The sequence below is a fragment of the Crinia signifera genome, chromosome 6, assembly GCF_055691185.1.
Source record: "Crinia signifera chromosome 6, ASM5569118v1, whole genome shotgun sequence".
Taxonomy (NCBI): Eukaryota; Metazoa; Chordata; class Amphibia; order Anura; family Myobatrachidae; genus Crinia; species Crinia signifera.
Window position 1 is genome coordinate 218,065,654 of NC_139222.1, and position 25,086 is coordinate 218,090,739.

Here is a 25,086-nt window from a genome sequence, read left to right on the forward strand (position 1 = left end):
GAATGGGCTCAAAACAGGAAAGCCGTCATTGCACCTGATTGTGCAAGATTCCTCCTTCTCCTCTGCAGCAGCTAGCTGATTGATTTACTCAGCAGCAGTTCGTCAGGGACACAGGCATGCAGCAGCAAAGAGCGAGGAGACAGCTGGCTGCTGCTGCTTGCCTGTTGGTCGTCTGCCTAGTGGGTGTGTGTCTGTTGACGCGACGTCAACAGACGGGGCGGAGCACATGCAAATTTGGCCTCCTACCCAGCTGAGGCACCCTGCCCGCCCGCCGACGACCTAATCACAAAATCAGTTGGATGGCTACTCGTCCTCCGGTCCCTGTCCAGCACTTCAAGTCCTATTCACACCTGCCGTACAGCCAGGTATCTTTCAGACTGCAACGACATAGAAGTGATGTGTGTGTGTTAGATGTGTCCGTGGTGCTGATCTCTTCTGCACCAGTGTTGGTGGCCGAATTCCGGTTCGCGCGCTTTGCTGGGACCCCATTCGGGTTATCGCTTCTCGGCCTTTTGGCTAAGATCAAGTGTAGTATCTGTTCTTATCAGTTTAATATCTGATACGCCCCCTATCTGGGGGCCATATATTAAATGGATTTTTAGAACAGGGAGATGGAAGAAGAGCTTGCTCTGTCCACTCCACGCATTGACCTGGTATTGCAGTACTTCCAGGACCGGTGCACCTTCCTAATCTGTTATCCAAAAAAAGACTATTTCCATTCCTGGCACTTAATTTGGAGTATCAATTGTTTGTGCACCTTTGTACTAACTTTGTATTTAGAAATGCATGCATTTGCTGCTTCAAGGTTTAACCCTTGTGCATAATTTCTTTGAAATCCTGCCTCCAGTGTATCATTTTGTGACTATTTCTTGACTCCTTGAATTGTACTTTCTGGAATCGAGGCAGTTAAATATTTTTACGTGACACTACACTTGATATCAGCATATGCGGCCTAGCCAAAAGACCGGAAGCCTGCCTAAATTAAATGACTTATCAATCGCTGCGACCTCCCAAAAAATAGGCAAACACTATGTGACTTACCTACGATCTTTCCACGGAAACATCAACTGGATCACAGCAATGGCATTTTTGGACCCCCCTCCCTCTCCATTTGAAATGGCTTGGTTTTTTTTTTGCTTTTTCTTTCTTGATCTCTTATATTTTTTTTCTTTTCTTTTTGCGCTCTCTTTTCTCTCTCTTTTGTTTTGGGAAATTTTTTTCCTCTTTCCTCTCTTTTGTTTTGGGAATTTTTTTTCCTCTTCCATTTTTTTTTGCCGAGCCCAACAATTGATGATCATTGAGAGGGGGATTTAGAAAAAGTATCACTTACCTTCTTCGGACCATCATTTGGGTGGTAACTGCCAATAAAAGAAAACATTGGCCCACCCAGCTCACCTACACATGACTGTCCTGTCTGCCTGTCTGTTCCAAGTGACTGTCTGGCTGTCAGGTTCCGCCGGATTCCGAGTGAGCAGCTTGTGATGTCATAGAGGGCAGATTGTGATGTCACACAAAGGGTCCTGCCACATGAATGCCTGTCCATCTGACTGTCTACTACTGCTGCTGAATGGGCTCAAAACAGGAAAGCCGTCATTGCACCTGATTGTGCAAGATTCCTCCTTCTCCTCTGCAGCAGCTAGCTGATTGATTTACTCAGCAGCAGTTCGTCAGGGACACAGGCATGCAGCAGCAAAGAGCGAGGAGACAGCTGGCTGCTGCTGCTTGCCTGTTGGTCGTCTGCCTAGTGGGTGTGTGTCTGTTGACGCGACGTCAACAGACGGGGCGGAGCACATGCAAATTTGGCCTCCTACCCAGCTGAGGCACCCTGCCCGCCCGCCGACGACCTAATCACAAAATCAGTTGGATGGCTACTCGTCCTCCGGTCCCTGTCCAGCACTTCAAGTCCTATTCACACCTGCCGTACAGCCAGGTATCTTTCAGACTGCAACGACATAGAAGTGATGTGTGTGTGTTAGATGTGTCCGTGGTGCTGATCTCTTCTGCACCAGTGTTGGTGGCCGAATTCCGGTTCGCGCGCTTTGCTGGGACCCCATTCGGGTTAGCGCTTCTCGGCCTTTTGGCTAAGATCAAGTGTAGTATCTGTTCTTATCAGTTTAATATCTGATACGCCCCCTATCTGGGGGCCATATATTAAATGGATTTTTAGAACAGGGAGATGGAAGAAGAGCTTGCTCTGTCCACTCCACGCATTGACCTGGTATTGCAGTACTTCCAGGACCGGTGCACCTTCCTAATCTGTTATCCAAAAAAAGACTATTTCCATTCCTGGCACTTAATTTGGAGTATCAATTGTTTGTGCACCTTTGTACTAACTTTGTATTTAGAAATGCATGCATTTGCTGCTTCAAGGTTTAACCCTTGTGCATAAATACTTTGAAATCCTGCCTCAGTGTATCATTTTGTGACTATTTCTTGACTCCTTGAATTGTACTTTCTGGAATCGAGGCAGTTAAATATTTTTACGTGACACTACACTTGATATCAGCATATGCGGCCTAGCCAAAAGACCGGAAGCCTGCCTAAATTAAATGACTTATCAATCGCTGCGACCTCCCAAAAAATAGGCAAACACTATGTGACTTACCTACGATCTTTCCACGGAAACATCAACTGGATCACAGCAATGGCATTTTTGGACCCCCCTCCCTCTCCATTTGAAATGGCTTGGTTTTTTTTTTGCTTTTTCTTTCTTGATCTCTTATATTTTTTTTCTTTTCTTTTTGCGCTCTCTTTTCTCTCTCTTTTGTTTTGGGAAATTTTTTTCCTCTTTCCTCTCTTTTGTTTTGGGAATTTTTTTTCCTCTTCCATTTTTTTTTGCCGAGCCCAACAATTGATGATCATTGAGAGGGGGATTTAGAAAAAGTATCACTTACCTTCTTCGGACCATCATTTGGGTGGTAACTGCCAATAAAAGAAAACATTGGCCCACCCAGCTCACCTACACATGACTGTCCTGTCTGCCTGTCTGTTCCAAGTGACTGTCTGGCTGTCAGGTTCCGCCGGATTCCGAGTGAGCAGCTTGTGATGTCATAGAGGGCAGATTGTGATGTCACACAAAGGGTCCTGCCACATGAATGCCTGTCCATCTGACTGTCTACTACTGCTGCTGAATGGGCTCAAAACAGGAAAGCCGTCATTGCACCTGATTGTGCAAGATTCCTCCTTCTCCTCTGCAGCAGCTAGCTGATTGATTTACTCAGCAGCAGTTCGTCAGGGACACAGGCATGCAGCAGCAAAGAGCGAGGAGACAGCTGGCTGCTGCTGCTTGCCTGTTGGTCGTCTGCCTAGTGGGTGTGTGTCTGTTGACGCGACGTCAACAGACGGGGCGGAGCACATGCAAATTTGGCCTCCTACCCAGCTGAGGCACCCTGCCCGCCCGCCGACGACCTAATCACAAAATCAGTTGGATGGCTACTCGTCCTCCGGTCCCTGTCCAGCACTTCAAGTCCTATTCACACCTGCCGTACAGCCAGGTATCTTTCAGACTGCAACGACATAGAAGTGATGTGTGTGTGTTAGATGTGTCCGTGGTGCTGATCTCTTCTGCACCAGTGTTGGTGGCCGAATTCCGGTTCGCGCGCTTTGCTGGGACCCCATTCGGGTTATCGCTTCTCGGCCTTTTGGCTAAGATCAAGTGTAGTATCTGTTCTTATCAGTTTAATATCTGATACGCCCCCTATCTGGGGGCCATATATTAAATGGATTTTTAGAACAGGGAGATGGAAGAAGAGCTTGCTCTGTCCACTCCACGCATTGACCTGGTATTGCAGTACTTCCAGGACCGGTGCACCTTCCTAATCTGTTATCCAAAAAAAGACTATTTCCATTCCTGGCACTTAATTTGGAGTATCAATTGTTTGTGCACCTTTGTACTAACTTTGTATTTAGAAATGCATGCATTTGCTGCTTCAAGGTTTAACCCTTGTGCATAAATACTTTGAAATCCTGCCTCCAGTGTATCATTTTGTGACTACTTCTTGACTCCTTGAATTGTACTTTCTGGAATCGAGGCAGTTAAATATTTTTACGTGACACTACACTTGATATCAGCATATGCGGCCTAGCCAAAAGACCGGAAGCCTGCCTAAATTAAATGACTTATCAATCGCTGCGACCTCCCAAAAAATAGGCAAACACTATGTGACTTACCTACGATCTTTCCACGGAAACATCAACTGGATCACAGCAATGGCATTTTTGGACCCCCCTCCCTCTCCATTTGAAATGGCTTGGTTTTTTTTTTGCTTTTTCTTTCTTGATCTCTTATATTTTTTTTCTTTTCTTTTTGCGCTCTCTTTTCTCTCTCTTTTGTTTTGGGAAATTTTTTTCCTCTTTCCTCTCTTTTGTTTTGGGAATTTTTTTTCCTCTTCCATTTTTTTTTGCCGAGCCCAACAATTGATGATCATTGAGAGGGGGATTTAGAAAAAGTATCACTTACCTTCTTCGGACCATCATTTGGGTGGTAACTGCCAATAAAAGAAAACATTGGCCCACCCAGCTCACCTACACATGACTGTCCTGTCTGCCTGTCTGTTCCAAGTGACTGTCTGGCTGTCAGGTTCCGCCGGATTCCGAGTGAGCAGCTTGTGATGTCATAGAGGGCAGATTGTGATGTCACACAAAGGGTCCTGCCACATGAATGCCTGTCCATCTGACTGTCTACTACTGCTGCTGAATGGGCTCAAAACAGGAAAGCCGTCATTGCACCTGATTGTGCAAGATTCCTCCTTCTCCTCTGCAGCAGCTAGCTGATTGATTTACTCAGCAGCAGTTCGTCAGGGACACAGGCATGCAGCAGCAAAGAGCGAGGAGACAGCTGGCTGCTGCTGCTTGCCTGTTGGTCGTCTGCCTAGTGGGTGTGTGTCTGTTGACGCGACGTCAACAGACGGGGCGGAGCACATGCAAATTTGGCCTCCTACCCAGCTGAGGCACCCTGCCCGCCCGCCGACGACCTAATCACAAAATCAGTTGGATGGCTACTCGTCCTCCGGTCCCTGTCCAGCACTTCAAGTCCTATTCACACCTGCCGTACAGCCAGGTATCTTTCAGACTGCAACGACATAGAAGTGATGTGTGTGTGTTAGATGTGTCCGTGGTGCTGATCTCTTCTGCACCAGTGTTGGTGGCCGAATTCCGGTTCGCGCGCTTTGCTGGGACCCCATTCGGGTTATCGCTTCTCGGCCTTTTGGCTAAGATCAAGTGTAGTATCTGTTCTTATCAGTTTAATATCTGATACGCCCCCTATCTGGGGGCCATATATTAAATGGATTTTTAGAACAGGGAGATGGAAGAAGAGCTTGCTCTGTCCACTCCACGCATTGACCTGGTATTGCAGTACTTCCAGGACCGGTGCACCTTCCTAATCTGTTATCCAAAAAAAGACTATTTCCATTCCTGGCACTTAATTTGGAGTATCAATTGTTTGTGCACCTTTGTACTAACTTTGTATTTAGAAATGCATGCATTTGCTGCTTCAAGGTTTAACCCTTGTGCATAAATACTTTGAAATCCTGCCTCCAGTGTATCATTTTGTGACTATTTCTTGACTCCTTGAATTGTACTTTCTGGAATCGAGGCAGTTAAATATTTTTACGTGACACTACACTTGATATCAGCATATGCGGCCTAGCCAAAAGACCGGAAGCCTGCCTAAATTAAATGACTTATCAATCGCTGCGACCTCCCAAAAAATAGGCAAACACTATGTGACTTACCTACGATCTTTCCACGGAAACATCAACTGGATCACAGCAATGGCATTTTTGGACACCCCTCCCTCTCCATTTGAAATGGCTTGGTTTTTTTTTTGCTTTTTCTTTCTTGATCTCTTATATTTTTTTTATTTTCTTTTTGCGCTCTCTTTTCTCTCTCTTTTGTTTTGGGAAATTTTTTTCCTCTTTCCTCTCTTTTGTTTTGGGAATTTTTTTTCCTCTTCCATTTTTTTTTGCCGAGCCCAACAATTGATGATCATTGAGAGGGGGATTTAGAAAAAGTATCACTTACCTTCTTCGGACCATCATTTGGGTGGTAACTGCCAATAAAAGAAAACATTGGCCCACCCAGCTCACCTACACATGACTGTCCTGTCTGCCTGTCTGTTCCAAGTGACTGTCTGGCTGTCAGGTTCCGCCGGATTCCGAGTGAGCAGCTTGTGATGTCATAGAGGGCAGATTGTGATGTCACACAAAGGGTCCTGCCACATGAATGCCTGTCCATCTGACTGTCTACTACTGCTGCTGAATGGGCTCAAAACAGGAAAGCCGTCATTGCACCTGATTGTGCAAGATTCCTCCTTCTCCTCTGCAGCAGCTAGCTGATTGATTTACTCAGCAGCAGTTCGTCAGGGACACAGGCATGCAGCAGCAAAGAGCGAGGAGACAGCTGGCTGCTGCTGCTTGCCTGTTGGTCGTCTGCCTAGTGGGTGTGTGTCTGTTGACGCGACGTCAACAGACGGGGCGGAGCACATGCAAATTTGGCCTCCTACCCAGCTGAGGCACCCTGCCCGCCCGCCGACGACCTAATCACAAAATCAGTTGGATGGCTACTCGTCCTCCGGTCCCTGTCCAGCACTTCAAGTCCTATTCACACCTGCCGTACAGCCAGGTATCTTTCAGACTGCAACGACATAGAAGTGATGTGTGTGTGTTAGATGTGTCCGTGGTGCTGATCTCTTCTGCACCAGTGTTGGTGGCCGAATTCCGGTTCGCGCGCTTTGCTGGGACCCCATTCGGGTTATCGCTTCTCGGCCTTTTGGCTAAGATCAAGTGTAGTATCTGTTCTTATCAGTTTAATATCTGATACGCCCCCTATCTGGGGGCCATATATTAAATGGATTTTTAGAACAGGGAGATGGAAGAAGAGCTTGCTCTGTCCACTCCACGCATTGACCTGGTATTGCAGTACTTCCAGGACCGGTGCACCTTCCTAATCTGTTATCCAAAAAAAGACTATTTCCATTCCTGGCACTTAATTTGGAGTATCAATTGTTTGTGCACCTTTGTACTAACTTTGTATTTAGAAATGCATGCATTTGCTGCTTCAAGGTTTAACCCTTGTGCATAAATACTTTGAAATCCTGCCTCCAGTGTATCATTTTGTGACTATTTCTTGACTCCTTGAATTGTACTTTCTGGAATCGAGGCAGTTAAATATTTTTACGTGACACTACACTTGATATCAGCATATGCGGCCTAGCCAAAAGACCGGAAGCCTGCCTAAATTAAATGACTTATCAATCGCTGCGACCTCCCAAAAAATAGGCAAACACTATGTGACTTACCTACGATCTTTCCACGGAAACATCAACTGGATCACAGCAATGGCATTTTTGGACCCCCCTCCCTCTCCATTTGAAATGGCTTGGTTTTTTTTTTGCTTTTTCTTTCTTGATCTCTTATATTTTTTTTCTTTTCTTTTTGCGCTCTCTTTTCTCTCTCTTTTGTTTTGGGAAATTTTTTTCCTCTTTCCTCTCTTTTGTTTTGGGAATTTTTTTTCCTCTTCCATTTTTTTTTGCCGAGCCCAACAATTGATGATCATTGAGAGGGGGATTTAGAAAAAGTATCACTTACCTTCTTCGGACCATCATTTGGGTGGTAACTGCCAATAAAAGAAAACATTGGCCCACCCAGCTCACCTACACATGACTGTCCTGTCTGCCTGTCTGTTCCAAGTGACTGTCTGGCTGTCAGGTTCCGCCGGATTCCGAGTGAGCAGCTTGTGATGTCATAGAGGGCAGATTGTGATGTCACACAAAGGGTCCTGCCACATGAATGCCTGTCCATCTGACTGTCTACTACTGCTGCTGAATGGGCTCAAAACAGGAAAGCCGTCATTGCACCTGATTGTGCAAGATTCCTCCTTCTCCTCTGCAGCAGCTAGCTGATTGATTTACTCAGCAGCAGTTCGTCAGGGACACAGGCATGCAGCAGCAAAGAGCGAGGAGACAGCTGGCTGCTGCTGCTTGCCTGTTGGTCGTCTGCCTAGTGGGTGTGTGTCTGTTGACGCGACGTCAACAGACGGGGCGGAGCACATGCAAATTTGGCCTCCTACCCAGCTGAGGCACCCTGCCCGCCCGCCGACGACCTAATCACAAAATCAGTTGGATGGCTACTCGTCCTCCGGTCCCTGTCCAGCACTTCAAGTCCTATTCACACCTGCCGTACAGCCAGGTATCTTTCAGACTGCAACGACATAGAAGTGATGTGTGTGTGTTAGATGTGTCCGTGGTGCTGATCTCTTCTGCACCAGTGTTGGTGGCCGAATTCCGGTTTGCGCGCTTTGCTGGGACCCCATTCGGGTTATCGCTTCTCGGCCTTTTGGCTAAGATCAAGTGTAGTATCTGTTCTTATCAGTTTAATATCTGATACGCCCCCTATCTGGGGGCCATATATTAAATGGATTTTTAGAACAGGGAGATGGAAGAAGAGCTTGCTCTGTCCACTCCACGCATTGACCTGGTATTGCAGTACTTCCAGGACCGGTGCACCTTCCTAATCTGTTATCCAAAAAAAGACTATTTCCATTCCTGGCACTTAATTTGGAGTATCAATTGTTTGTGCACCTTTGTACTAACTTTGTATTTAGAAATGCATGCATTTGCTGCTTCAAGGTTTAACCCTTGTGCATAAATACTTTGAAATCCTGCCTCCAGTGTATCATTTTGTGACTATTTCTTGACTCCTTGAATTGTACTTTCTGGAATCGAGGCAGTTAAATATTTTTACGTGACACTACACTTGATATCAGCATATGCGGCCTAGCCAAAAGACCGGAAGCCTGCCTAAATTAAATGACTTATCAATCGCTGCGACCTCCCAAAAAATAGGCAAACACTATGGCCCTTATTCTGATTGATGCGGTACGGCCCGCATGCGGCCGTACCGCCGATGTTTTCTCTCTGCACATGCGCAGAGTTCACTCTGCGCATGTGCAGGGGAATTCTCCGTTTAAAAAAATTAGACGCCGCAAAGGGGGCGTATAGGGGCGTGAGGGGCTTCAGTCCCTCATTTCCCTATGTATACGCCCCGCGTTTCATGGGCGTTCCCATGCAAACGCGGGGCGTACGCATGGTAATGAGGGCATGACGCCACTCATGGGGGCGGAAAGCTGACGTCGCCGGATGTCAGCTTTCAGCCCCCATACAAGCTACCACACGGACGATTGTCCGTGTGGTCTCAGCTTGCGGGAGCTGCCGCGGCGTGCGGCCCTGCCTTCGATGGTCGTCGACCATCGAATGCAGGGGGCAGCTCCCACCATGGTGGAGGCGTACGCCTCCACCATTTTCGTGCGGATCGCCAGCCGTCCGTGTACGGACGGCCGTGGCGATCCGTAGTGTGGGCGGGGATACGTCTGGTGCGGTCGGAGCCGCATATGCGGCTCGACCGCACCAACCAGAATAAGGGCCTATGTGACTTACCTACGATCTTTCCACGGAAACATCAACTGGATCACAGCAATGGCATTTTTGGACCCCCCTCCCTCTCCATTTGAAATGGCTTGGTTTTTTTTTTGCTTTTTCTTTCTTGATCTCTTATATTTTTTTTCTTTTCTTTTTGCGCTCTCTTTTCTCTCTCTTTTGTTTTGGGAAATTTTTTTCCTCTTTCCTCTCTTTTGTTTTGGGAATTTTTTTTCCTCTTCCATTTTTTTTTGCCGAGCCCAACAATTGATGATCATTGAGAGGGGGATTTAGAAAAAGTATCACTTACCTTCTTCGGACCATCATTTGGGTGGTAACTGCCAATAAAAGAAAACATTGGCCCACCCAGCTCACCTACACATGACTGTCCTGTCTGCCTGTCTGTTCCAAGTGACTGTCTGGCTGTCAGGTTCCGCCGGATTCCGAGTGAGCAGCTTGTGATGTCATAGAGGGCAGATTGTGATGTCACACAAAGGGTCCTGCCACATGAATGCCTGTCCATCTGACTGTCTACTACTGCTGCTGAATGGGCTCAAAACAGGAAAGCCGTCATTGCACCTGATTGTGCAAGATTCCTCCTTCTCCTCTGCAGCAGCTAGCTGATTGATTTACTCAGCAGCAGTTCGTCAGGGACACAGGCATGCAGCAGCAAAGAGCGAGGAGACAGCTGGCTGCTGCTGCTTGCCTGTTGGTCGTCTGCCTAGTGGGTGTGTGTCTGTTGACGCGACGTCAACAGACGGGGCGGAGCACATGCAAATTTGGCCTCCTACCCAGCTGAGGCACCCTGCCCGCCCGCCGACGACCTAATCACAAAATCAGTTGGATGGCTACTCGTCCTCCGGTCCCTGTCCAGCACTTCAAGTCCTATTCACACCTGCCGTACAGCCAGGTATCTTTCAGACTGCAACGACATAGAAGTGATGTGTGTGTGTTAGATGTGTCCGTGGTGCTGATCTCTTCTGCACCAGTGTTGGTGGCCGAATTCCGGTTCGCGCGCTTTGCTGGGACCCCATTCGGGTTATCGCTTCTCGGCCTTTTGGCTAAGATCAAGTGTAGTATCTGTTCTTATCAGTTTAATATCTGATACGCCCCCTATCTGGGGGCAATATATTAAATGGATTTTTAGAACAGGGAGATGGAAGAAGAGCTTGCTCTGTCCACTCCACGCATTGACCTGGTATTGCAGTACTTCCAGGACCGGTGCACCTTCCTAATCTGTTATCCAAAAAAAGACTATTTCCATTCCTGGCACTTAATTTGGAGTATCAATTGTTTGTGCACCTTTGTACTAACTTTGTATTTAGAAATGCATGCATTTGCTGCTTCAAGGTTTAACCCTTGTGCATAAATACTTTGAAATCCTGCCTCCAGTGTATCATTTTGTGACTATTTCTTGACTCCTTGAATTGTACTTTCTGGAATCGAGGCAGTTAAATATTTTTACGTGACACTACACTTGATATCAGCATATGCGGCCTAGCCAAAAGACCGGAAGCCTGCCTAAATTAAATGACTTATCAATCGCTGCGACCTCCCAAAAAATAGGCAAACACTATGTGACTTACCTACGATCTTTCCACGGAAACATCAACTGGATCACAGCAATGGCATTTTTGGACCCCCCTCCCTCTCCATTTGAAATGGCTTGTTTTTTTTTTTGCTTTTTCTTTCTTGATCTCTTATATTTTGTTTCTTTTCTTTTTGCGCTCTCTTTTCTCTCTCTTTTGTTTTGGGAATTTTTTTTCCTCTTTCCTCTCTTTTGTTTTGGGAATTTTTTTTCCTCTTCCATTTTTTTTTGCCGAGCCCAACAATTGATGATCATTGAGAGGGGGATTTAGAAAAAGTATCACTTACCTTCTTCGGACCATCATTTGGGTGGTAACTGCCAATAAAAGAAAACATTGGCCCACCCAGCTCACCTACACATGACTGTCCTGTCTGCCTGTCTGTTCCAAGTGACTGTCTGGCTGTCAGGTTCCGCCGGATTCCGAGTGAGCAGCTTGTGATGTCATAGAGGGCAGATTGTGATGTCACACAAAGGGTCCTGCCACATGAATGCCTGTCCATCTGACTGTCTACTACTGCTGCTGAATGGGCTCAAAACAGGAAAGCCGTCATTGCACCTGATTGTGCAAGATTCCTCCTTCTCCTCTGCAGCAGCTAGCTGATTGATTTACTCAGCAGCAGTTCGTCAGGGACACAGGCATGCAGCAGCAAAGAGCGAGGAGACAGCTGGCTGCTGCTGCTTGCCTGTTGGTCGTCTGCCTAGTGGGTGTGTGTCTGTTGACGCGACGTCAACAGACGGGGCGGAGCACATGCAAATTTGGCCTCCTACCCAGCTGAGGCACCCTGCCCGCCCGCCGACGACCTAATCACAAAATCAGTTGGATGGCTACTCGTCCTCCGGTCCCTGTCCAGCACTTCAAGTCCTATTCACACCTGCCGTACAGCCAGGTATCTTTCAGACTGCAACGACATAGAAGTGATGTGTGTGTGTTAGATGTGTCCGTGGTGCTGATCTCTTCTGCACCAGTGTTGGTGGCCGAATTCCGGTTCGCGCGCTTTGCTGGGACCCCATTCGGGTTATCGCTTCTCGGCCTTTTGGCTAAGATCAAGTGTAGTATCTGTTCTTATCAGTTTAATATCTGATACGCCCCCTATCTGGGGGCCATATATTAAATGGATTTTTAGAACAGGGAGATGGAAGAAGAGCTTGCTCTGTCCACTCCACGCATTGACCTGGTATTGCAGTACTTCCAGGACCGGTGCACCTTCCTAATCTGTTATCCAAAAAAAGACTATTTCCATTCCTGGCACTTAATTTGGAGTATCAATTGTTTGTGCACCTTTGTACTAACTTTGTATTTAGAAATGCATGCATTTGCTGCTTCAAGGTTTAACCCTTGTGCATAAATACTTTGAAATCCTGCCTCCAGTGTATCATTTTGTGACTATTTCTTGACTCCTTGAATTGTACTTTCTGGAATCGAGGCAGTTAAATATTTTTACGTGACACTACACTTGATATCAGCATATGCGGCCTAGCCAAAAGACCGGAAGCCTGCCTAAATTAAATGACTTATCAATCGCTGCGACCTCCCAAAAAATAGGCAAACACTATGTGACTTACCTACGATCTTTCCACGGAAACATCAACTGGATCACAGCAATGGCATTTTTGGACCCCCCTCCCTCTCCATTTGAAATGGCTTGGTTTTTTTTTTGCTTTTTCTTTCTTGATCTCTTATATTTTTTTTCTTTTCTTTTTGCGCTCTCTTTTCTCTCTCTTTTGTTTTGGGAAATTTTTTTCCTCTTTCCTCTCTTTTGTTTTGGGAATTTTTTTTCCTCTTCCATTTTTTTTTGCCGAGCCCAACAATTGATGATCATTGAGAGGGGGATTTAGAAAAAGTATCACTTACCTTCTTCGGACCATCATTTGGGTGGTAACTGCCAATAAAAGAAAACATTGGCCCACCCAGCTCACCTACACATGACTGTCCTGTCTGCCTGTCTGTTCCAAGTGACTGTCTGGCTGTCAGGTTCCGCCGGATTCCGAGTGAGCAGCTTGTGATGTCATAGAGGGCAGATTGTGATGTCACACAAAGGGTCCTGCCACATGAATGCCTGTCCATCTGACTGTCTACTACTGCTGCTGAATGGGCTCAAAACAGGAAAGCCGTCATTGCACCTGATTGTGCAAGATTCCTCCTTCTCCTCTGCAGCAGCTAGCTGATTGATTTACTCAGCAGCAGTTCGTCAGGGACACAGGCATGCAGCAGCAAAGAGCGAGGAGACAGCTGGCTGCTGCTGCTTGCCTGTTGGTCGTCTGCCTAGTGGGTGTGTGTCTGTTGACACGACGTCAACAGACGGGGCGGAGCACATGCAAATTTGGCCTCCTACCCAGCTGAGGCACCCTGCCCGCCCGCCGACGACCTAATCACAAAATCAGTTGGATGGCTACTCGTCCTCCGGTCCCTGTCCAGCACTTCAAGTCCTATTCACACCTGCCGTACAGCCAGGTATCGCTACTCGTCCTCCGGTCCCTGTCCAGCACTTCAAGTCCTATTCACACCTGCCGTACAGCCAGGTATCTTTCAGACTGCAACGACATAGAAGTGATGTGTGTGTGTTAGATGTGTCCGTGGTGCTGATCTCTTCTGCACCAGTGTTGGTGGCCGAATTCCGGTTCGCGCGCTTTGCTGGGACCCCATTCGGGTTATCGCTTCTCGGCCTTTTGGCTAAGATCAAGTGTAGTATCTGTTCTTATCAGTTTAATATCTGATACGCCCCCTATCTGGGGGCAATATATTAAATGGATTTTTAGAACAGGGAGATGGAAGAAGAGCTTGCTCTGTCCACTCCACGCATTGACCTGGTATTGCAGTACTTCCAGGACCGGTGCACCTTCCTAATCTGTTATCCAAAAAAAGACTATTTCCATTCCTGGCACTTAATTTGGAGTATCAATTGTTTGTGCACCTTTGTACTAACTTTGTATTTAGAAATGCATGCATTTGCTGCTTCAAGGTTTAACCCTTGTGCATAAATACTTTGAAATCCTGCCTCCAGTGTATCATTTTGTGACTATTTCTTGACTCCTTGAATTGTACTTTCTGGAATCGAGGCAGTTAAATATTTTTACGTGACACTACACTTGATATCAGCATATGCGGCCTAGCCAAAAGACCGGAAGCCTGCCTAAATTAAATGACTTATCAATCGCTGCGACCTCCCAAAAAATAGGCAAACACTATGTGACTTACCTACGATCTTTCCACGGAAACATCAACTGGATCACAGCAATGGCATTTTTGGACCCCCCTCCCTCTCCATTTGAAATGGCTTGGTTTTTTTTTTGCTTTTTCTTTCTTGATCTCTTATATTTTGTTTCTTTTCTTTTTGCGCTCTCTTTTCTCTCTCTTTTGTTTTGGGAATTTTTTTTCCTCTTTCCTCTCTTTTGTTTTGGGAATTTTTTTTCCTCTTCCATTTTTTTTTGCCGAGCCCAACAATTGATGATCATTGAGAGGGGGATTTAGAAAAAGTATCACTTACCTTCTTCGGACCATCATTTGGGTGGTAACTGCCAATAAAAGAAAACATTGGCCCACCCAGCTCACCTACACATGACTGTCCTGTCTGCCTGTCTGTTCCAAGTGACTGTCTGGCTGTCAGGTTCCGCCGGATTCCGAGTGAGCAGCTTGTGATGTCATAGAGGGCAGATTGTGATGTCACACAAAGGGTCCTGCCACATGAATGCCTGTCCATCTGACTGTCTACTACTGCTGCTGAATGGGCTCAAAACAGGAAAGCCGTCATTGCACCTGATTGTGCAAGATTCCTCCTTCTCCTCTGCAGCAGCTAGCTGATTGATTTACTCAGCAGCAGTTCGTCAGGGACACAGGCATGCAGCAGCAAAGAGCGAGGAGACAGCTGGCTGCTGCTGCTTGCCTGTTGGTCGTCTGCCTAGTGGGTGTGTGTCTGTTGACGCGACGTCAACAGACGGGGCGGAGCACATGCAAATTTGGCCTCCTACCCAGCTGAGGCACCCTGCCCGCCCGCCGACGACCTAATCACAAAATCAGTTGGATGGCTACTCGTCCTCCGGTCCCTGTCCAGCACTTCAAGTCCTATTCACACCTGCCGTACAGCCAGGTATCTTTCAGACTGCAACGACATAGAAGTGATGTGTGTGTGTTAGATGTGTCCGTGGTGCTGATCTCTTCTGCACCAGTGTTGGTGGCCGAATTCCGGTTCGCGCGCTTTGCTGGGACCCCATTCGGGTTATCGCTTCTCGGCCTTTTGGCTAAGATCAAGTGTAGTATCTGTTCTTATCAGTTTAATATCTGATACGCCCCCTATCTGGGGGCCATATATTAAATGGATTTTTAGAACAGGGAGATGGAAGAAGAGCTTGCTCTGTCCACTCCACGCATTGACCTGGTATTGCAGTACTTCCAGGACCGGTGCACCTTCCTAATCTGTTATCCAAAAAAAGACTATTTCCATTCCTGGCACTTAATTTGGAGTATCAATTGTTTGTGCACCTTTGTACTAACTTTGTATTTAGAAATGCATGCATTTGCTGCTTCAAGGTTTAACCCTTGTGCATAAATACTTTGAAATCCTGCCTCCAGTGTATCATTTTGTGACTATTTCTTGACTCCTTGAATTGTACTTTCTGGAATCGAGGCAGTTAAATATTTTTACGTGACACTACACTTGATATCAGCATATGCGGCCTAGCCAAAAGACCGGAAGCCTGCCTAAATTAAATGACTTATCAATCGCTGCGACCTCCCAAAAAATAGGCAAACACTATGTGACTTACCTACGATCTTTCCACGGAAACATCAACTGGATCACAGCAATGGCATTTTTGGACCCCCCTCCCTCTCCATTTGAAATGGCTTGGTTTTTTTTTTGCTTTTTCTTTCTTGATCTCTTATATTTTTTTTCTTTTCTTTTTGCGCTCTCTTTTCTCTCTCTTTTGTTTTGGGAAATTTTTTTCCTCTTTCCTCTCTTTTGTTTTGGGAATTTTTTTTCCTCTTCCATTTTTTTTTGCCGAGCCCAACAATTGATGATCATTGAGAGGGGGATTTAGAAAAAGTATCACTTACCTTCTTCGGACCATCATTTGGGTGGTAACTGCCAATAAAAGAAAACATTGGCCCACCCAGCTCACCTACACATGACTGTCCTGTCTGCCTGTCTGTTCCAAGTGACTGTCTGGCTGTCAGGTTCCGCCGGATTCCGAGTGAGCAGCTTGTGATGTCATAGAGGGCAGATTGTGATGTCACACAAAGGGTCCTGCCACATGAATGCCTGTCCATCTGACTGTCTACTACTGCTGCTGAATGGGCTCAAAACAGGAAAGCCGTCATTGCACCTGATTGTGCAAGATTCCTCCTTCTCCTCTGCAGCAGCTAGCTGATTGATTTACTCAGCAGCAGTTCGTCAGGGACACAGGCATGCAGCAGCAAAGAGCGAGGAGACAGCTGGCTGCTGCTGCTTGCCTGTTGGTCGTCTGCCTAGTGGGTGTGTGTCTGTTGACGCGACGTCAACAGACGGGGCGGAGCACATGCAAATTTGGCCTCCTACCCAGCTGAGGCACCCTGCCCGCCCGCCGACGACCTAATCACAAAATCAGTTGGATGGCTACTCGTCCTCCGGTCCCTGTCCAGCACTTCAAGTCCTATTCACACCTGCCGTACAGCCAGGTATCTTTCAGACTGCAACGACATAGAAGTGATGTGTGTGTGTTAGATGTGTCCGTGGTGCTGATCTCTTCTGCACCAGTGTTGGTGGCCGAATTCCGGTTCGCGCGCTTTGCTGGGACCCCATTCGGGTTATCGCTTCTCGGCCTTTTGGCTAAGATCAAGTGTAGTATCTGTTCTTATCAGTTTAATATCTGATACGCCCCCTATCTGGGGGCCATATATTAAATGGATTTTTAGAACAGGGAGATGGAAGAAGAGCTTGCTCTGTCCACTCCACGCATTGACCTGGTATTGCAGTACTTCCAGGACCGGTGCACCTTCCTAATCTGTTATCCAAAAAAAGACTATTTCCATTCCTGGCACTTAATTTGGAGTATCAATTGTTTGTGCACCTTTGTACTAACTTTGTATTTAGAAATGCATGCATTTGCTGCTTCAAGGTTTAACCCTTGTGCATAAATACTTTGAAATCCTGCCTCCAGTGTATCATTTTGTGACTATTTCTTGACTCCTTGAATTGTACTTTCTGGAATCGAGGCAGTTAAATATTTTTACGTGACACTACACTTGATATCAGCATATGCGGCCTAGCCAAAAGACCGGAAGCCTGCCTAAATTAAATGACTTATCAATCGCTGCGACCTCCCAAAAAATAGGCAAACACTATGTGACTTACCTACGATCTTTCCACGGAAACATCAACTGGATCACAGCAATGGCATTTTTGGACCCCCCTCCCTCTCCATTTGAAATGGCTTGTTTTTTTTTTTGCTTTTTCTTTCTTGATCTCTTATATTTTTTTTCTTTTCTTTTTGCGCTCTCTTTTCTCTCTCTTTTGTTTTGGGAAATTTTTTTCCTCTTTCCTCTCTTTTGTTTTGGGAATTTTTTTTCCTCTTCCATTTTTTTTTGCCGAGCCCAACAATTGATGATCATTGAGAGGGGGATTTAGAAAAAGTATCACTTACCTTCTTCGGACCATCATTTGGGTGGTAACTGCCAATAAAAGAAAACATTGGCCCACCCAGCTCACCTACACATGACTGTCCTGTCTGCCTGTCTGTTCCAAGTGACTGTCTGGCTGTCAGGTTCCGCCGGATTCCGAGTGAGCAGCTTGTGATGTCATAGAGGGCAGATTGTGATGTCACACAAAGGGTCCTGCCACATGAATGCCTGTCCATCTGACTGTCTACTACTGCTGCTGAATGGGCTCAAAACAGGAAAGCCGTCATTGCACCTGATTGTGCAAGATTCCTCCTTCTCCTCTGCAGCAGCTAGCTGATTGATTTACTCAGCAGCAGTTCGTCAGGGACACAGGCATGCAGCAGCAAAGAGCGAGGAGACAGCTGGCTGCTGCTGCTTGCCTGTTGGTCGTCTGCCTAGTGGGTGTGTGTCTGTTGACGCGACGTCAACAGACGGGGCGGAGCACATGCAAATTTGGCCTCCTACCCAGCTGAGGCACCCTGCCCGCCCGCCGACGACCTAATCACAAAATCAGTTGGATGGCTACTCGTCCTCCGGTCCCTGTCCAGCACTTCAAGTCCTATTCACACCTGCCGTACAGCCAGGTATCTTTCAGACTGCAACGACATAGAAGTGATGTGTGTGTGTTAGATGTGTCTGTGGTGCTGATCTCTTCTGCACCAGTGTTGGTGGCCGAATTCCGGTTCGCGCGCTTTGCTGGGACCCCATTCGGGTTATCGCTTCTCGGCCTTTTGGCTAAGATCAAGTGTAGTATCTGTTCTTATCAGTTTAATATCTGATACGCCCCCTATCTGGGGGCCATATATTAAATGGATTTTTAGAACAGGGAGATGGAAGAAGAGCTTGCTCTGTCCACTCCACGCATTGACCTGGTATTGCAGTACTTCCAGGACCGGTGCACCTTCCTAATCTGTTATCCAAAAAAGACTATTTCCATTCCTGGCACTTAATTTGGAGTATCAATTGTTTGTGCACCTTTGTACTAACTTTGTATTTAGAAATGCATGGATTTGCTGCTTCAAGGTTTAACCCTTGTGCATAAATACTTTGAAATCCTGCCTCCAGTGTATCATTTTGTGACTATTTCTTGACTCCTTGAATTGTACTTTCTGGAATCGAGGCAGTTAAATATTTTTACGTGACACTACACTTGATATCAGCATATGCGGCCTAGCCAAAAGACCGGAAGCCTGCCTAAATTAAATGACTTATCAATCGCTGCGACCTCCCAAAAAATAGGCAAACACTATGTGACTTACCTACGATCTTTCCACGGAAACATCAACTGGATCACAGCAATGGCATTTTTGGACCCCCCTCCCTCTCCATTTGAAATGGCTTGGTTTTTTTTTTGCTTTTTCTTTCTTGATCTCTTATATTTTTTTTCTTTTCTTTTTGCGTTCTCTTTTCTCTCTCTTTTGTTTTGGGAAATTTTTTTCCTCTTTCCTCTCTTTTGTTTTGGGAATTTTTTTTCCTCTTCCATTTTTTTTTGCCGAGCCCAACAATTGATGATCATTGAGAGGGGGATTTAGAAAAAGTATCACTTACCTTCTTCGGACCATCATTTGGGTGGTAACTGCCAATAAAAGAAAACATTGGCCCACCCAGCTCACCTACACATGACTGTCCTGTCTGCCTGTCTGTTCCAAGTGACTGTCTGGCTGTCAGGTTCCGCCGGATTCCGAGTGAGCAGCTTGTGATGTCATAGAGGGCAGATTGTGATGTCACACAAAGGGTCCTGCCACATGAATGCCTGTCCATCTGACTGTCTACTACTGCTGCTGAATGGGCTCAAAACAGGAAAGCCGTCATTGCACCTGATTGTGCAAGATTCCTCCTTCTCCTCTGCAGCAGCTAGCTGATTGATTTACTCAGCAGCAGTTCGTCAGGGACACAGGCATGCAGCAGCAAAGAGCGAGGAGACAGCTGGCTGCTGCTGCTTGCCTGTTGGTCGTCTGCCTAGTGGGTGTGTGTCTGTTGACGCGACGTCAACAGACGGGGCGGAGCACATGCAAATTTGGCCTCCTACCCAGCTGAGGCACCCTGCCCGCCCGCCGACGACCTAATCACAAAATCAGTTGGATGGCTACTCGTCCTCCGGTCCCTGTCCAGCACTTCAAGTCCTATTCACACCTGCCGTACAGCCAGGTATCTTTCAGACTGCAACGACATAGAAGTGATGTGTGTGTGTTAGATGTGTCCGTGGTGCTGATCTCTTCTGCACCAGTGTTGGTGGCCGAATTCCGGTTCGCGCGCTTTGCTGGGACCCCATTCGGGTTATCGCTTCTCGGCCTTTTGGCTAAGATCAAGTGTAGTATCTGTTCTTATCAGTTTAATATCTGATACGCCCCCTATCTGGGGGCCATATATTAAATGGATTTTTAGAACAGGGAGATGGAAGAAGAGCTTGCTCTGTCCACTCCACGCATTGACCTGGTATTGCAGTACTTCCAGGACCGGTGCACCTTCCTAATCTGTTATCCAAAAAAAGACTATTTCCATTCCTGGCACTTAATTTGGAGTATCAATTGTTTGTGCACCTTTGTACTAACTTTGTATTTAGAAATGCATGCATTTGCTGCTTCAAGGTTTAACCCTTGTGCATAAATACTTTGAAATCCTGCCTCCAGTGTATCATTTTGTGACTATTTCTTGACTCCTTGAATTGTACTTTCTGGAATCGAGGCAGTTAAATATTTTTACGTGACACTACACTTGATATCAGCATATGCGGCCTAGCCAAAAGACCGGAAGCCTGCCTAAATTAAATGACTTATCAATCGCTGCGACCTCCCAAAAAATAGGCAAACACTATGTGACTTACCTACGATCTTTCCACGGAAACATCAACTGGATCACAGCAATGGCATTTTTGGACCCCCCTCCCTCTCCATTTGAAATGGCTTGGTTTTTTTTTTGCTTTTTCTTTCTTGATCTCTTATATTTTTTTTCTTTTCTTTTTGCGCTCTCTTTTCTCTCTCTTTTGTTTTGGGAAATTTTTTTCCTCTTTCCTCTCTTTTGTTTTGGGAATTTTTTTTCCTCTTCCATTTTTTTTTGCCGAGCCCAACAATTGATGATCATTGAGAGGGGGATTTAGAAAAAGTATCACTTACCTTCTTCGGACCATCATTTGGGTGGTAACTGCCAATAAAAGAAAACATTGGCCCACCCAGCTCACCTACACATGACTGTCCTGTCTGCCTGTCTGTTCCAAGTGACTGTCTGGCTGTCAGGTTCCGCCGGATTCCGAGTGAGCAGCTTGTGATGTCATAGAGGGCAGATTGTGATGTCACACAAAGGGTCCTGCCACATGAATGCCTGTCCATCTGACTGTCTACTACTGCTGCTGAATGGGCTCAAAACAGGAAAGCCGTCATTGCACCTGATTGTGCAAGATTCCTCCTTCTCCTCTGCAGCAGCTAGCTGATTGATTTACTCAGCAGCAGTTCGTCAGGGACACAGGCATGCAGCAGCAAAGAGCGAGGAGACAGCTGGCTGCTGCTGCTTGCCTGTTGGTCGTCTGCCTAGTGGGTGTGTGTCTGTTGACGCGACGTCAACAGACGGGGCGGAGCACATGCAAATTTGGCCTCCTACCCAGCTGAGGCACCCTGCCCGCCCGCCGACGACCTAATCACAAAATCAGTTGGATGGCTACTCGTCCTCCGGTCCCTGTCCAGCACTTCAAGTCCTATTCACACCTGCCGTACAGCCAGGTATCTTTCAGACTGCAACGACATAGAAGTGATGTGTGTGTGTTAGATGTGTCCGTGGTGCTGATCTCTTCTGCACCAGTGTTGGTGGCCGAATTCCGGTTCGCGCGCTTTGCTGGGACCCCATTCGGGTTATCGCTTCTCGGCCTTTTGGCTAAGATCAAGTGTAGTATCTGTTCTTATCAGTTTAATATCTGATACGCCCCCTATCTGGGGGCCATATATTAAATGGATTTTTAGAACAGGGAGATGGAAGAAGAGCTTGCTCTGTCCACTCCACGCATTGACCTGGTATTGCAGTACTTCCAGGACCGGTGCACCTTCCTAATCTGTTATCCAAAAAAAGACTATTTCCATTCCTGGCACTTAATTTGGAGTATCAATTGTTTGTGCACCTTTGTACTAACTTTGTATTTAGAAATGCATGCATTTGCTGCTTCAAGGTTTAACCCTTGTGCATAAATACTTTGAAATCCTGCCTCCAGTGTATCATTTTGTGACTATTTCTTGACTCCTTGAATTGTACTTTCTGGAATCGAGGCAGTTAAATATTTTTACGTGACACTACACTTGATATCAGCATATGCGGCCTAGCCAAAAGACCGGAAGCCTGCCTAAATTAAATGACTTATCAATCGCTGCGACCTCCCAAAAAATAGGCAAACACTATGTGACTTACCTACGATCTTTCCACGGAAACATCAACTGGATCACAGCAATGGCATTTTTGGACCCCCCTCCCTCTCCATTTGAAATGGCTTGGTTTTTTTTTTGCTTTTTCTTTCTTGATCTCTTATATTTTTTTTCTTTTCTTTTTGCGCTCTCTTTTCTCTCTCTTTTGTTTTTGGAAATTGTTTTCCTCTTTCCTCTCTTTTGTTTTGGGAATTTTTTTTCCTCTTCCATTTTTTTTTGCCGAGCCCAACAATTGATGATCATTGAGAGGGGGATTTAGAAAAAGTATCACTTACCTTCTTCGGACCATCATTTGGGTGGTAACTGCCAATAAAAGAAAACATTGGCCCACCCAGCTCACCTACACATGACTGTCCTGTCTGCCTGTCTGTTCCAAGTGACTGTCTGGCTGTCAGGTTCCGCCGGATTCCGAGTGAGCAGCTTGTGATGTCATAGAGGGCAGATTGTGATGTCACACAAAGGGTCCTGCCACATGAATGCCTGTCCATCTGACTGTCTACTACTGCTGCTGAATGGGCTCAAAACAGGAAAGCCGTCATTGCACCTGATTGTGCAAGATTCCTCCTTCTCCTCTGCAGCAGCTAGTTGATTGATTTACTCAGCAGCAGTTCGTCAGGGACACAGGCATGCAGCAGCAAAGAGCGAGGAGACAGCTGGCTGCTGCTGCTTGCCTGTTGGTCGTCTGCCTAGTGGGTGTGTGTCTGTTGACGCGACGTCAACAGACGGGGCGGAGCACATGCAAATTTGGCCTCCTACCCAGCTGAGGCACCCTGCCCGCCCGCCGACGACCTAATCACAAAATCAGTTGGATGGCTACTCGTCCTCCGGTCCCTGTCCAGCACTTCAAGTCCTATTCACACCTGCCGTACAGCCAGGTATCTTTCAGACTGCAACGACATAGAAGTGATGTGTGTGTGTTAGATGTGTCCGTGGTGCTGATCTCTTCTGCACCAGTGTTGGTGGCCGAATTCCGGTTCGCGCGCTTTGCTGGGACCCCATTCGGGTTATCGCTTCTCGGCCTTTTGGCTAAGATCAAGTGTAGTATCTGTTCTTATCAGTTTAATATCTGATACGCCCCCTATCTGGGGGCCATATATTAAATGGATTTTTAGAACAGGGAGATGGAAGAAGAGCTTGCTCTGTCCACTCCACGCATTGACCTGGTATTGCAGTACTTCCAGGACCGGTGCACCTTCCTAATCTGTTATCCAAAAAAAGACTATTTCCATTCCTGGCACTTAATTTGGAGTATCAATTGTTTGTGCACCTTTGTACTAACTTTGTATTTAGAAATGCATGCATTTGCTGCTTCAAGGTTTAACCCTTGTGCATAAATACTTTGAAATCCTGCCTCCAGTGTATCATTTTGTGACTATTTCTTGACTCCTTGAATTGTACTTTCTGGAATCGAGGCAGTTAAATATTTTTACGTGACACTACACTTGATATCAGCATATGCGGCCTAGCCAAAAGACCGGAAGCCTGCCTAAATTAAATGACTTATCAATCGCTGCGACCTCCCAAAAAATAGGCAAACACTATGTGACTTACCTACGATCTTTCCACGGAAACATCAACTGGATCACAGCAATGGCATTTTTGGACCCCCCTCCCTCTCCATTTGAAATGGCTTGGTTTTTTTTTTGCTTTTTCTTTCTTGATCTCTTATATTTTTTTTCTTTTCTTTTTGCGCTCTCTTTTCTCTCTCTTTTGTTTTGGGAAATTTTTTTCCTCTTTCCTCTCTTTTGTTTTGGGAATTTTTTTTCCTCTTCCATTTTTTTTTGCCGAGCCCAACAATTGATGATCATTGAGAGGGGGATTTAGAAAAAGTATCACTTACCTTCTTCGGACCATCATTTGGGTGGTAACTGCCAATAAAAGAAAACATTGGCCCACCCAGCTCACCTACACATGACTGTCCTGTCTGCCTGTCTGTTCCAAGTGACTGTCTGGCTGTCAGGTTCCGCCGGATTCCGAGTGAGCAGCTTGTGATGTCATAGAGGGCAGATTGTGATGTCACACAAAGGGTCCTGCCACATGAATGCCTGTCCATCTGACTGTCTACTACTGCTGCTGAATGGGCTCAAAACAGGAAAGCCGTCATTGCACCTGATTGTGCAAGATTCCTCCTTCTCCTCTGCAGCAGCTAGCTGATTGATTTACTCAGCAGCAGTTCGTCAGGGACACAGGCATGCAGCAGCAAAGAGCGAGGAGACAGCTGGCTGCTGCTGCTGCTTGCCTGTTGGTCGTCTGCCTAGTGGGTGTGTGTCTGTTGACGCGACGTCAACAGACGGGGCGGAGCACATGCAAATTTGGCCTCCTACCCAGCTGAGGCACCCTGCCCGCCCGCCGACGACCTAATCACAAAATCAGTTGGATGGCTACTCGTCCTCCGGTCCCTGTCCAGCACTTCAAGTCCTATTCACACCTGCCGTACAGCCAGGTATCTTTCAGACTGCAACGACATAGAAGTGATGTGTGTGTGTTAGATGTGTCCGTGGTGCTGATCTCTTCTGCACCAGTGTTGGTGGCCGAATTCCGGTTCGCGCGCTTTGCTGGGACCCCATTCGGGTTATCGCTTCTCGGCCTTTTGGCTAAGATCAAGTGTAGTATCTGTTCTTATCAGTTTAATATCTGATACGCCCCCTATCTGGGGGCCATATATTAAATGGATTTTTAGAACAGGGAGATGGAAGAAGAGCTTGCTCTGTCCACTCCACGCATTGACCTGGTATTGCAGTACTTCCAGGACCGGTGCACCTTCCTAATCTGTTATCCAAAAAAAGACTATTTCCATTCCTGGCACTTAATTTGGAGTATCAATTGTTTGTGCACCTTTGTACTAACTTTGTATTTAGAAATGCATGCATTTGCTGCTTCAAGGTTTAACCCTTGTGCATAAATACTTTGAAATCCTGCCTCCAGTGTATCATTTTGTGACTATTTCTTGACTCCTTGAATTGTACTTTCTGGAATCGAGGCAGTTAAATATTTTTACGTGACACTACACTTGATATCAGCATATGCGGCCTAGCCAAAAGACCGGAAG

At 46.4% G+C, this 25,086-nt stretch overlaps 16 non-coding genes across 16 annotated transcripts; all 16 read left to right on the forward strand.

Annotated features, from left to right (window-relative positions):
* The first annotated feature begins 496 nt into the window (after positions 1-496).
* LOC146012318 (U2 spliceosomal RNA) lies at positions 497-687 on the forward strand. The gene has a single exon (XR_014445486.1). It is a non-coding gene; the product is annotated as a U2 spliceosomal RNA (small nuclear RNA).
* Positions 688-2,061: 1,374 nt separating this feature from the next.
* LOC146012575 (U2 spliceosomal RNA) lies at positions 2,062-2,252 on the forward strand. The gene has a single exon (XR_014445734.1). It is a non-coding gene; the product is annotated as a U2 spliceosomal RNA (small nuclear RNA).
* A 1,373-nt stretch (positions 2,253-3,625) lies between these two features.
* On the forward strand, positions 3,626-3,816 carry LOC146012320 (U2 spliceosomal RNA). Its single transcript, XR_014445488.1, has one exon. It is a non-coding gene; the product is annotated as a U2 spliceosomal RNA (small nuclear RNA).
* A 1,374-nt stretch (positions 3,817-5,190) lies between these two features.
* On the forward strand, positions 5,191-5,381 carry LOC146012321 (U2 spliceosomal RNA). The gene has a single exon (XR_014445489.1). It is a non-coding gene; the product is annotated as a U2 spliceosomal RNA (small nuclear RNA).
* A 1,374-nt stretch (positions 5,382-6,755) lies between these two features.
* LOC146012322 (U2 spliceosomal RNA) lies at positions 6,756-6,946 on the forward strand. Its single transcript, XR_014445490.1, has one exon. It is a non-coding gene; the product is annotated as a U2 spliceosomal RNA (small nuclear RNA).
* Positions 6,947-8,320: 1,374 nt separating this feature from the next.
* Positions 8,321-8,511, forward strand: LOC146012323 (U2 spliceosomal RNA). Its single transcript, XR_014445491.1, has one exon. It is a non-coding gene; the product is annotated as a U2 spliceosomal RNA (small nuclear RNA).
* A 1,945-nt stretch (positions 8,512-10,456) lies between these two features.
* LOC146011933 (U2 spliceosomal RNA) lies at positions 10,457-10,647 on the forward strand. The gene has a single exon (XR_014445112.1). It is a non-coding gene; the product is annotated as a U2 spliceosomal RNA (small nuclear RNA).
* A 1,374-nt stretch (positions 10,648-12,021) lies between these two features.
* LOC146012324 (U2 spliceosomal RNA) lies at positions 12,022-12,212 on the forward strand. The gene has a single exon (XR_014445492.1). It is a non-coding gene; the product is annotated as a U2 spliceosomal RNA (small nuclear RNA).
* Positions 12,213-13,654: 1,442 nt separating this feature from the next.
* Positions 13,655-13,845, forward strand: LOC146011934 (U2 spliceosomal RNA). Its single transcript, XR_014445113.1, has one exon. It is a non-coding gene; the product is annotated as a U2 spliceosomal RNA (small nuclear RNA).
* A 1,374-nt stretch (positions 13,846-15,219) lies between these two features.
* On the forward strand, positions 15,220-15,410 carry LOC146012325 (U2 spliceosomal RNA). Its single transcript, XR_014445493.1, has one exon. It is a non-coding gene; the product is annotated as a U2 spliceosomal RNA (small nuclear RNA).
* Positions 15,411-16,784: 1,374 nt separating this feature from the next.
* LOC146012326 (U2 spliceosomal RNA) lies at positions 16,785-16,975 on the forward strand. Its single transcript, XR_014445494.1, has one exon. It is a non-coding gene; the product is annotated as a U2 spliceosomal RNA (small nuclear RNA).
* Positions 16,976-18,349: 1,374 nt separating this feature from the next.
* Positions 18,350-18,540, forward strand: LOC146012327 (U2 spliceosomal RNA). The gene has a single exon (XR_014445495.1). It is a non-coding gene; the product is annotated as a U2 spliceosomal RNA (small nuclear RNA).
* Positions 18,541-19,913: 1,373 nt separating this feature from the next.
* LOC146012328 (U2 spliceosomal RNA) lies at positions 19,914-20,104 on the forward strand. The gene has a single exon (XR_014445496.1). It is a non-coding gene; the product is annotated as a U2 spliceosomal RNA (small nuclear RNA).
* Positions 20,105-21,478: 1,374 nt separating this feature from the next.
* On the forward strand, positions 21,479-21,669 carry LOC146012329 (U2 spliceosomal RNA). Its single transcript, XR_014445497.1, has one exon. It is a non-coding gene; the product is annotated as a U2 spliceosomal RNA (small nuclear RNA).
* Positions 21,670-23,043: 1,374 nt separating this feature from the next.
* On the forward strand, positions 23,044-23,234 carry LOC146012331 (U2 spliceosomal RNA). The gene has a single exon (XR_014445499.1). It is a non-coding gene; the product is annotated as a U2 spliceosomal RNA (small nuclear RNA).
* A 1,377-nt stretch (positions 23,235-24,611) lies between these two features.
* Positions 24,612-24,802, forward strand: LOC146012332 (U2 spliceosomal RNA). The gene has a single exon (XR_014445500.1). It is a non-coding gene; the product is annotated as a U2 spliceosomal RNA (small nuclear RNA).
* The last annotated feature ends 284 nt before the right edge of the window (positions 24,803-25,086 follow it).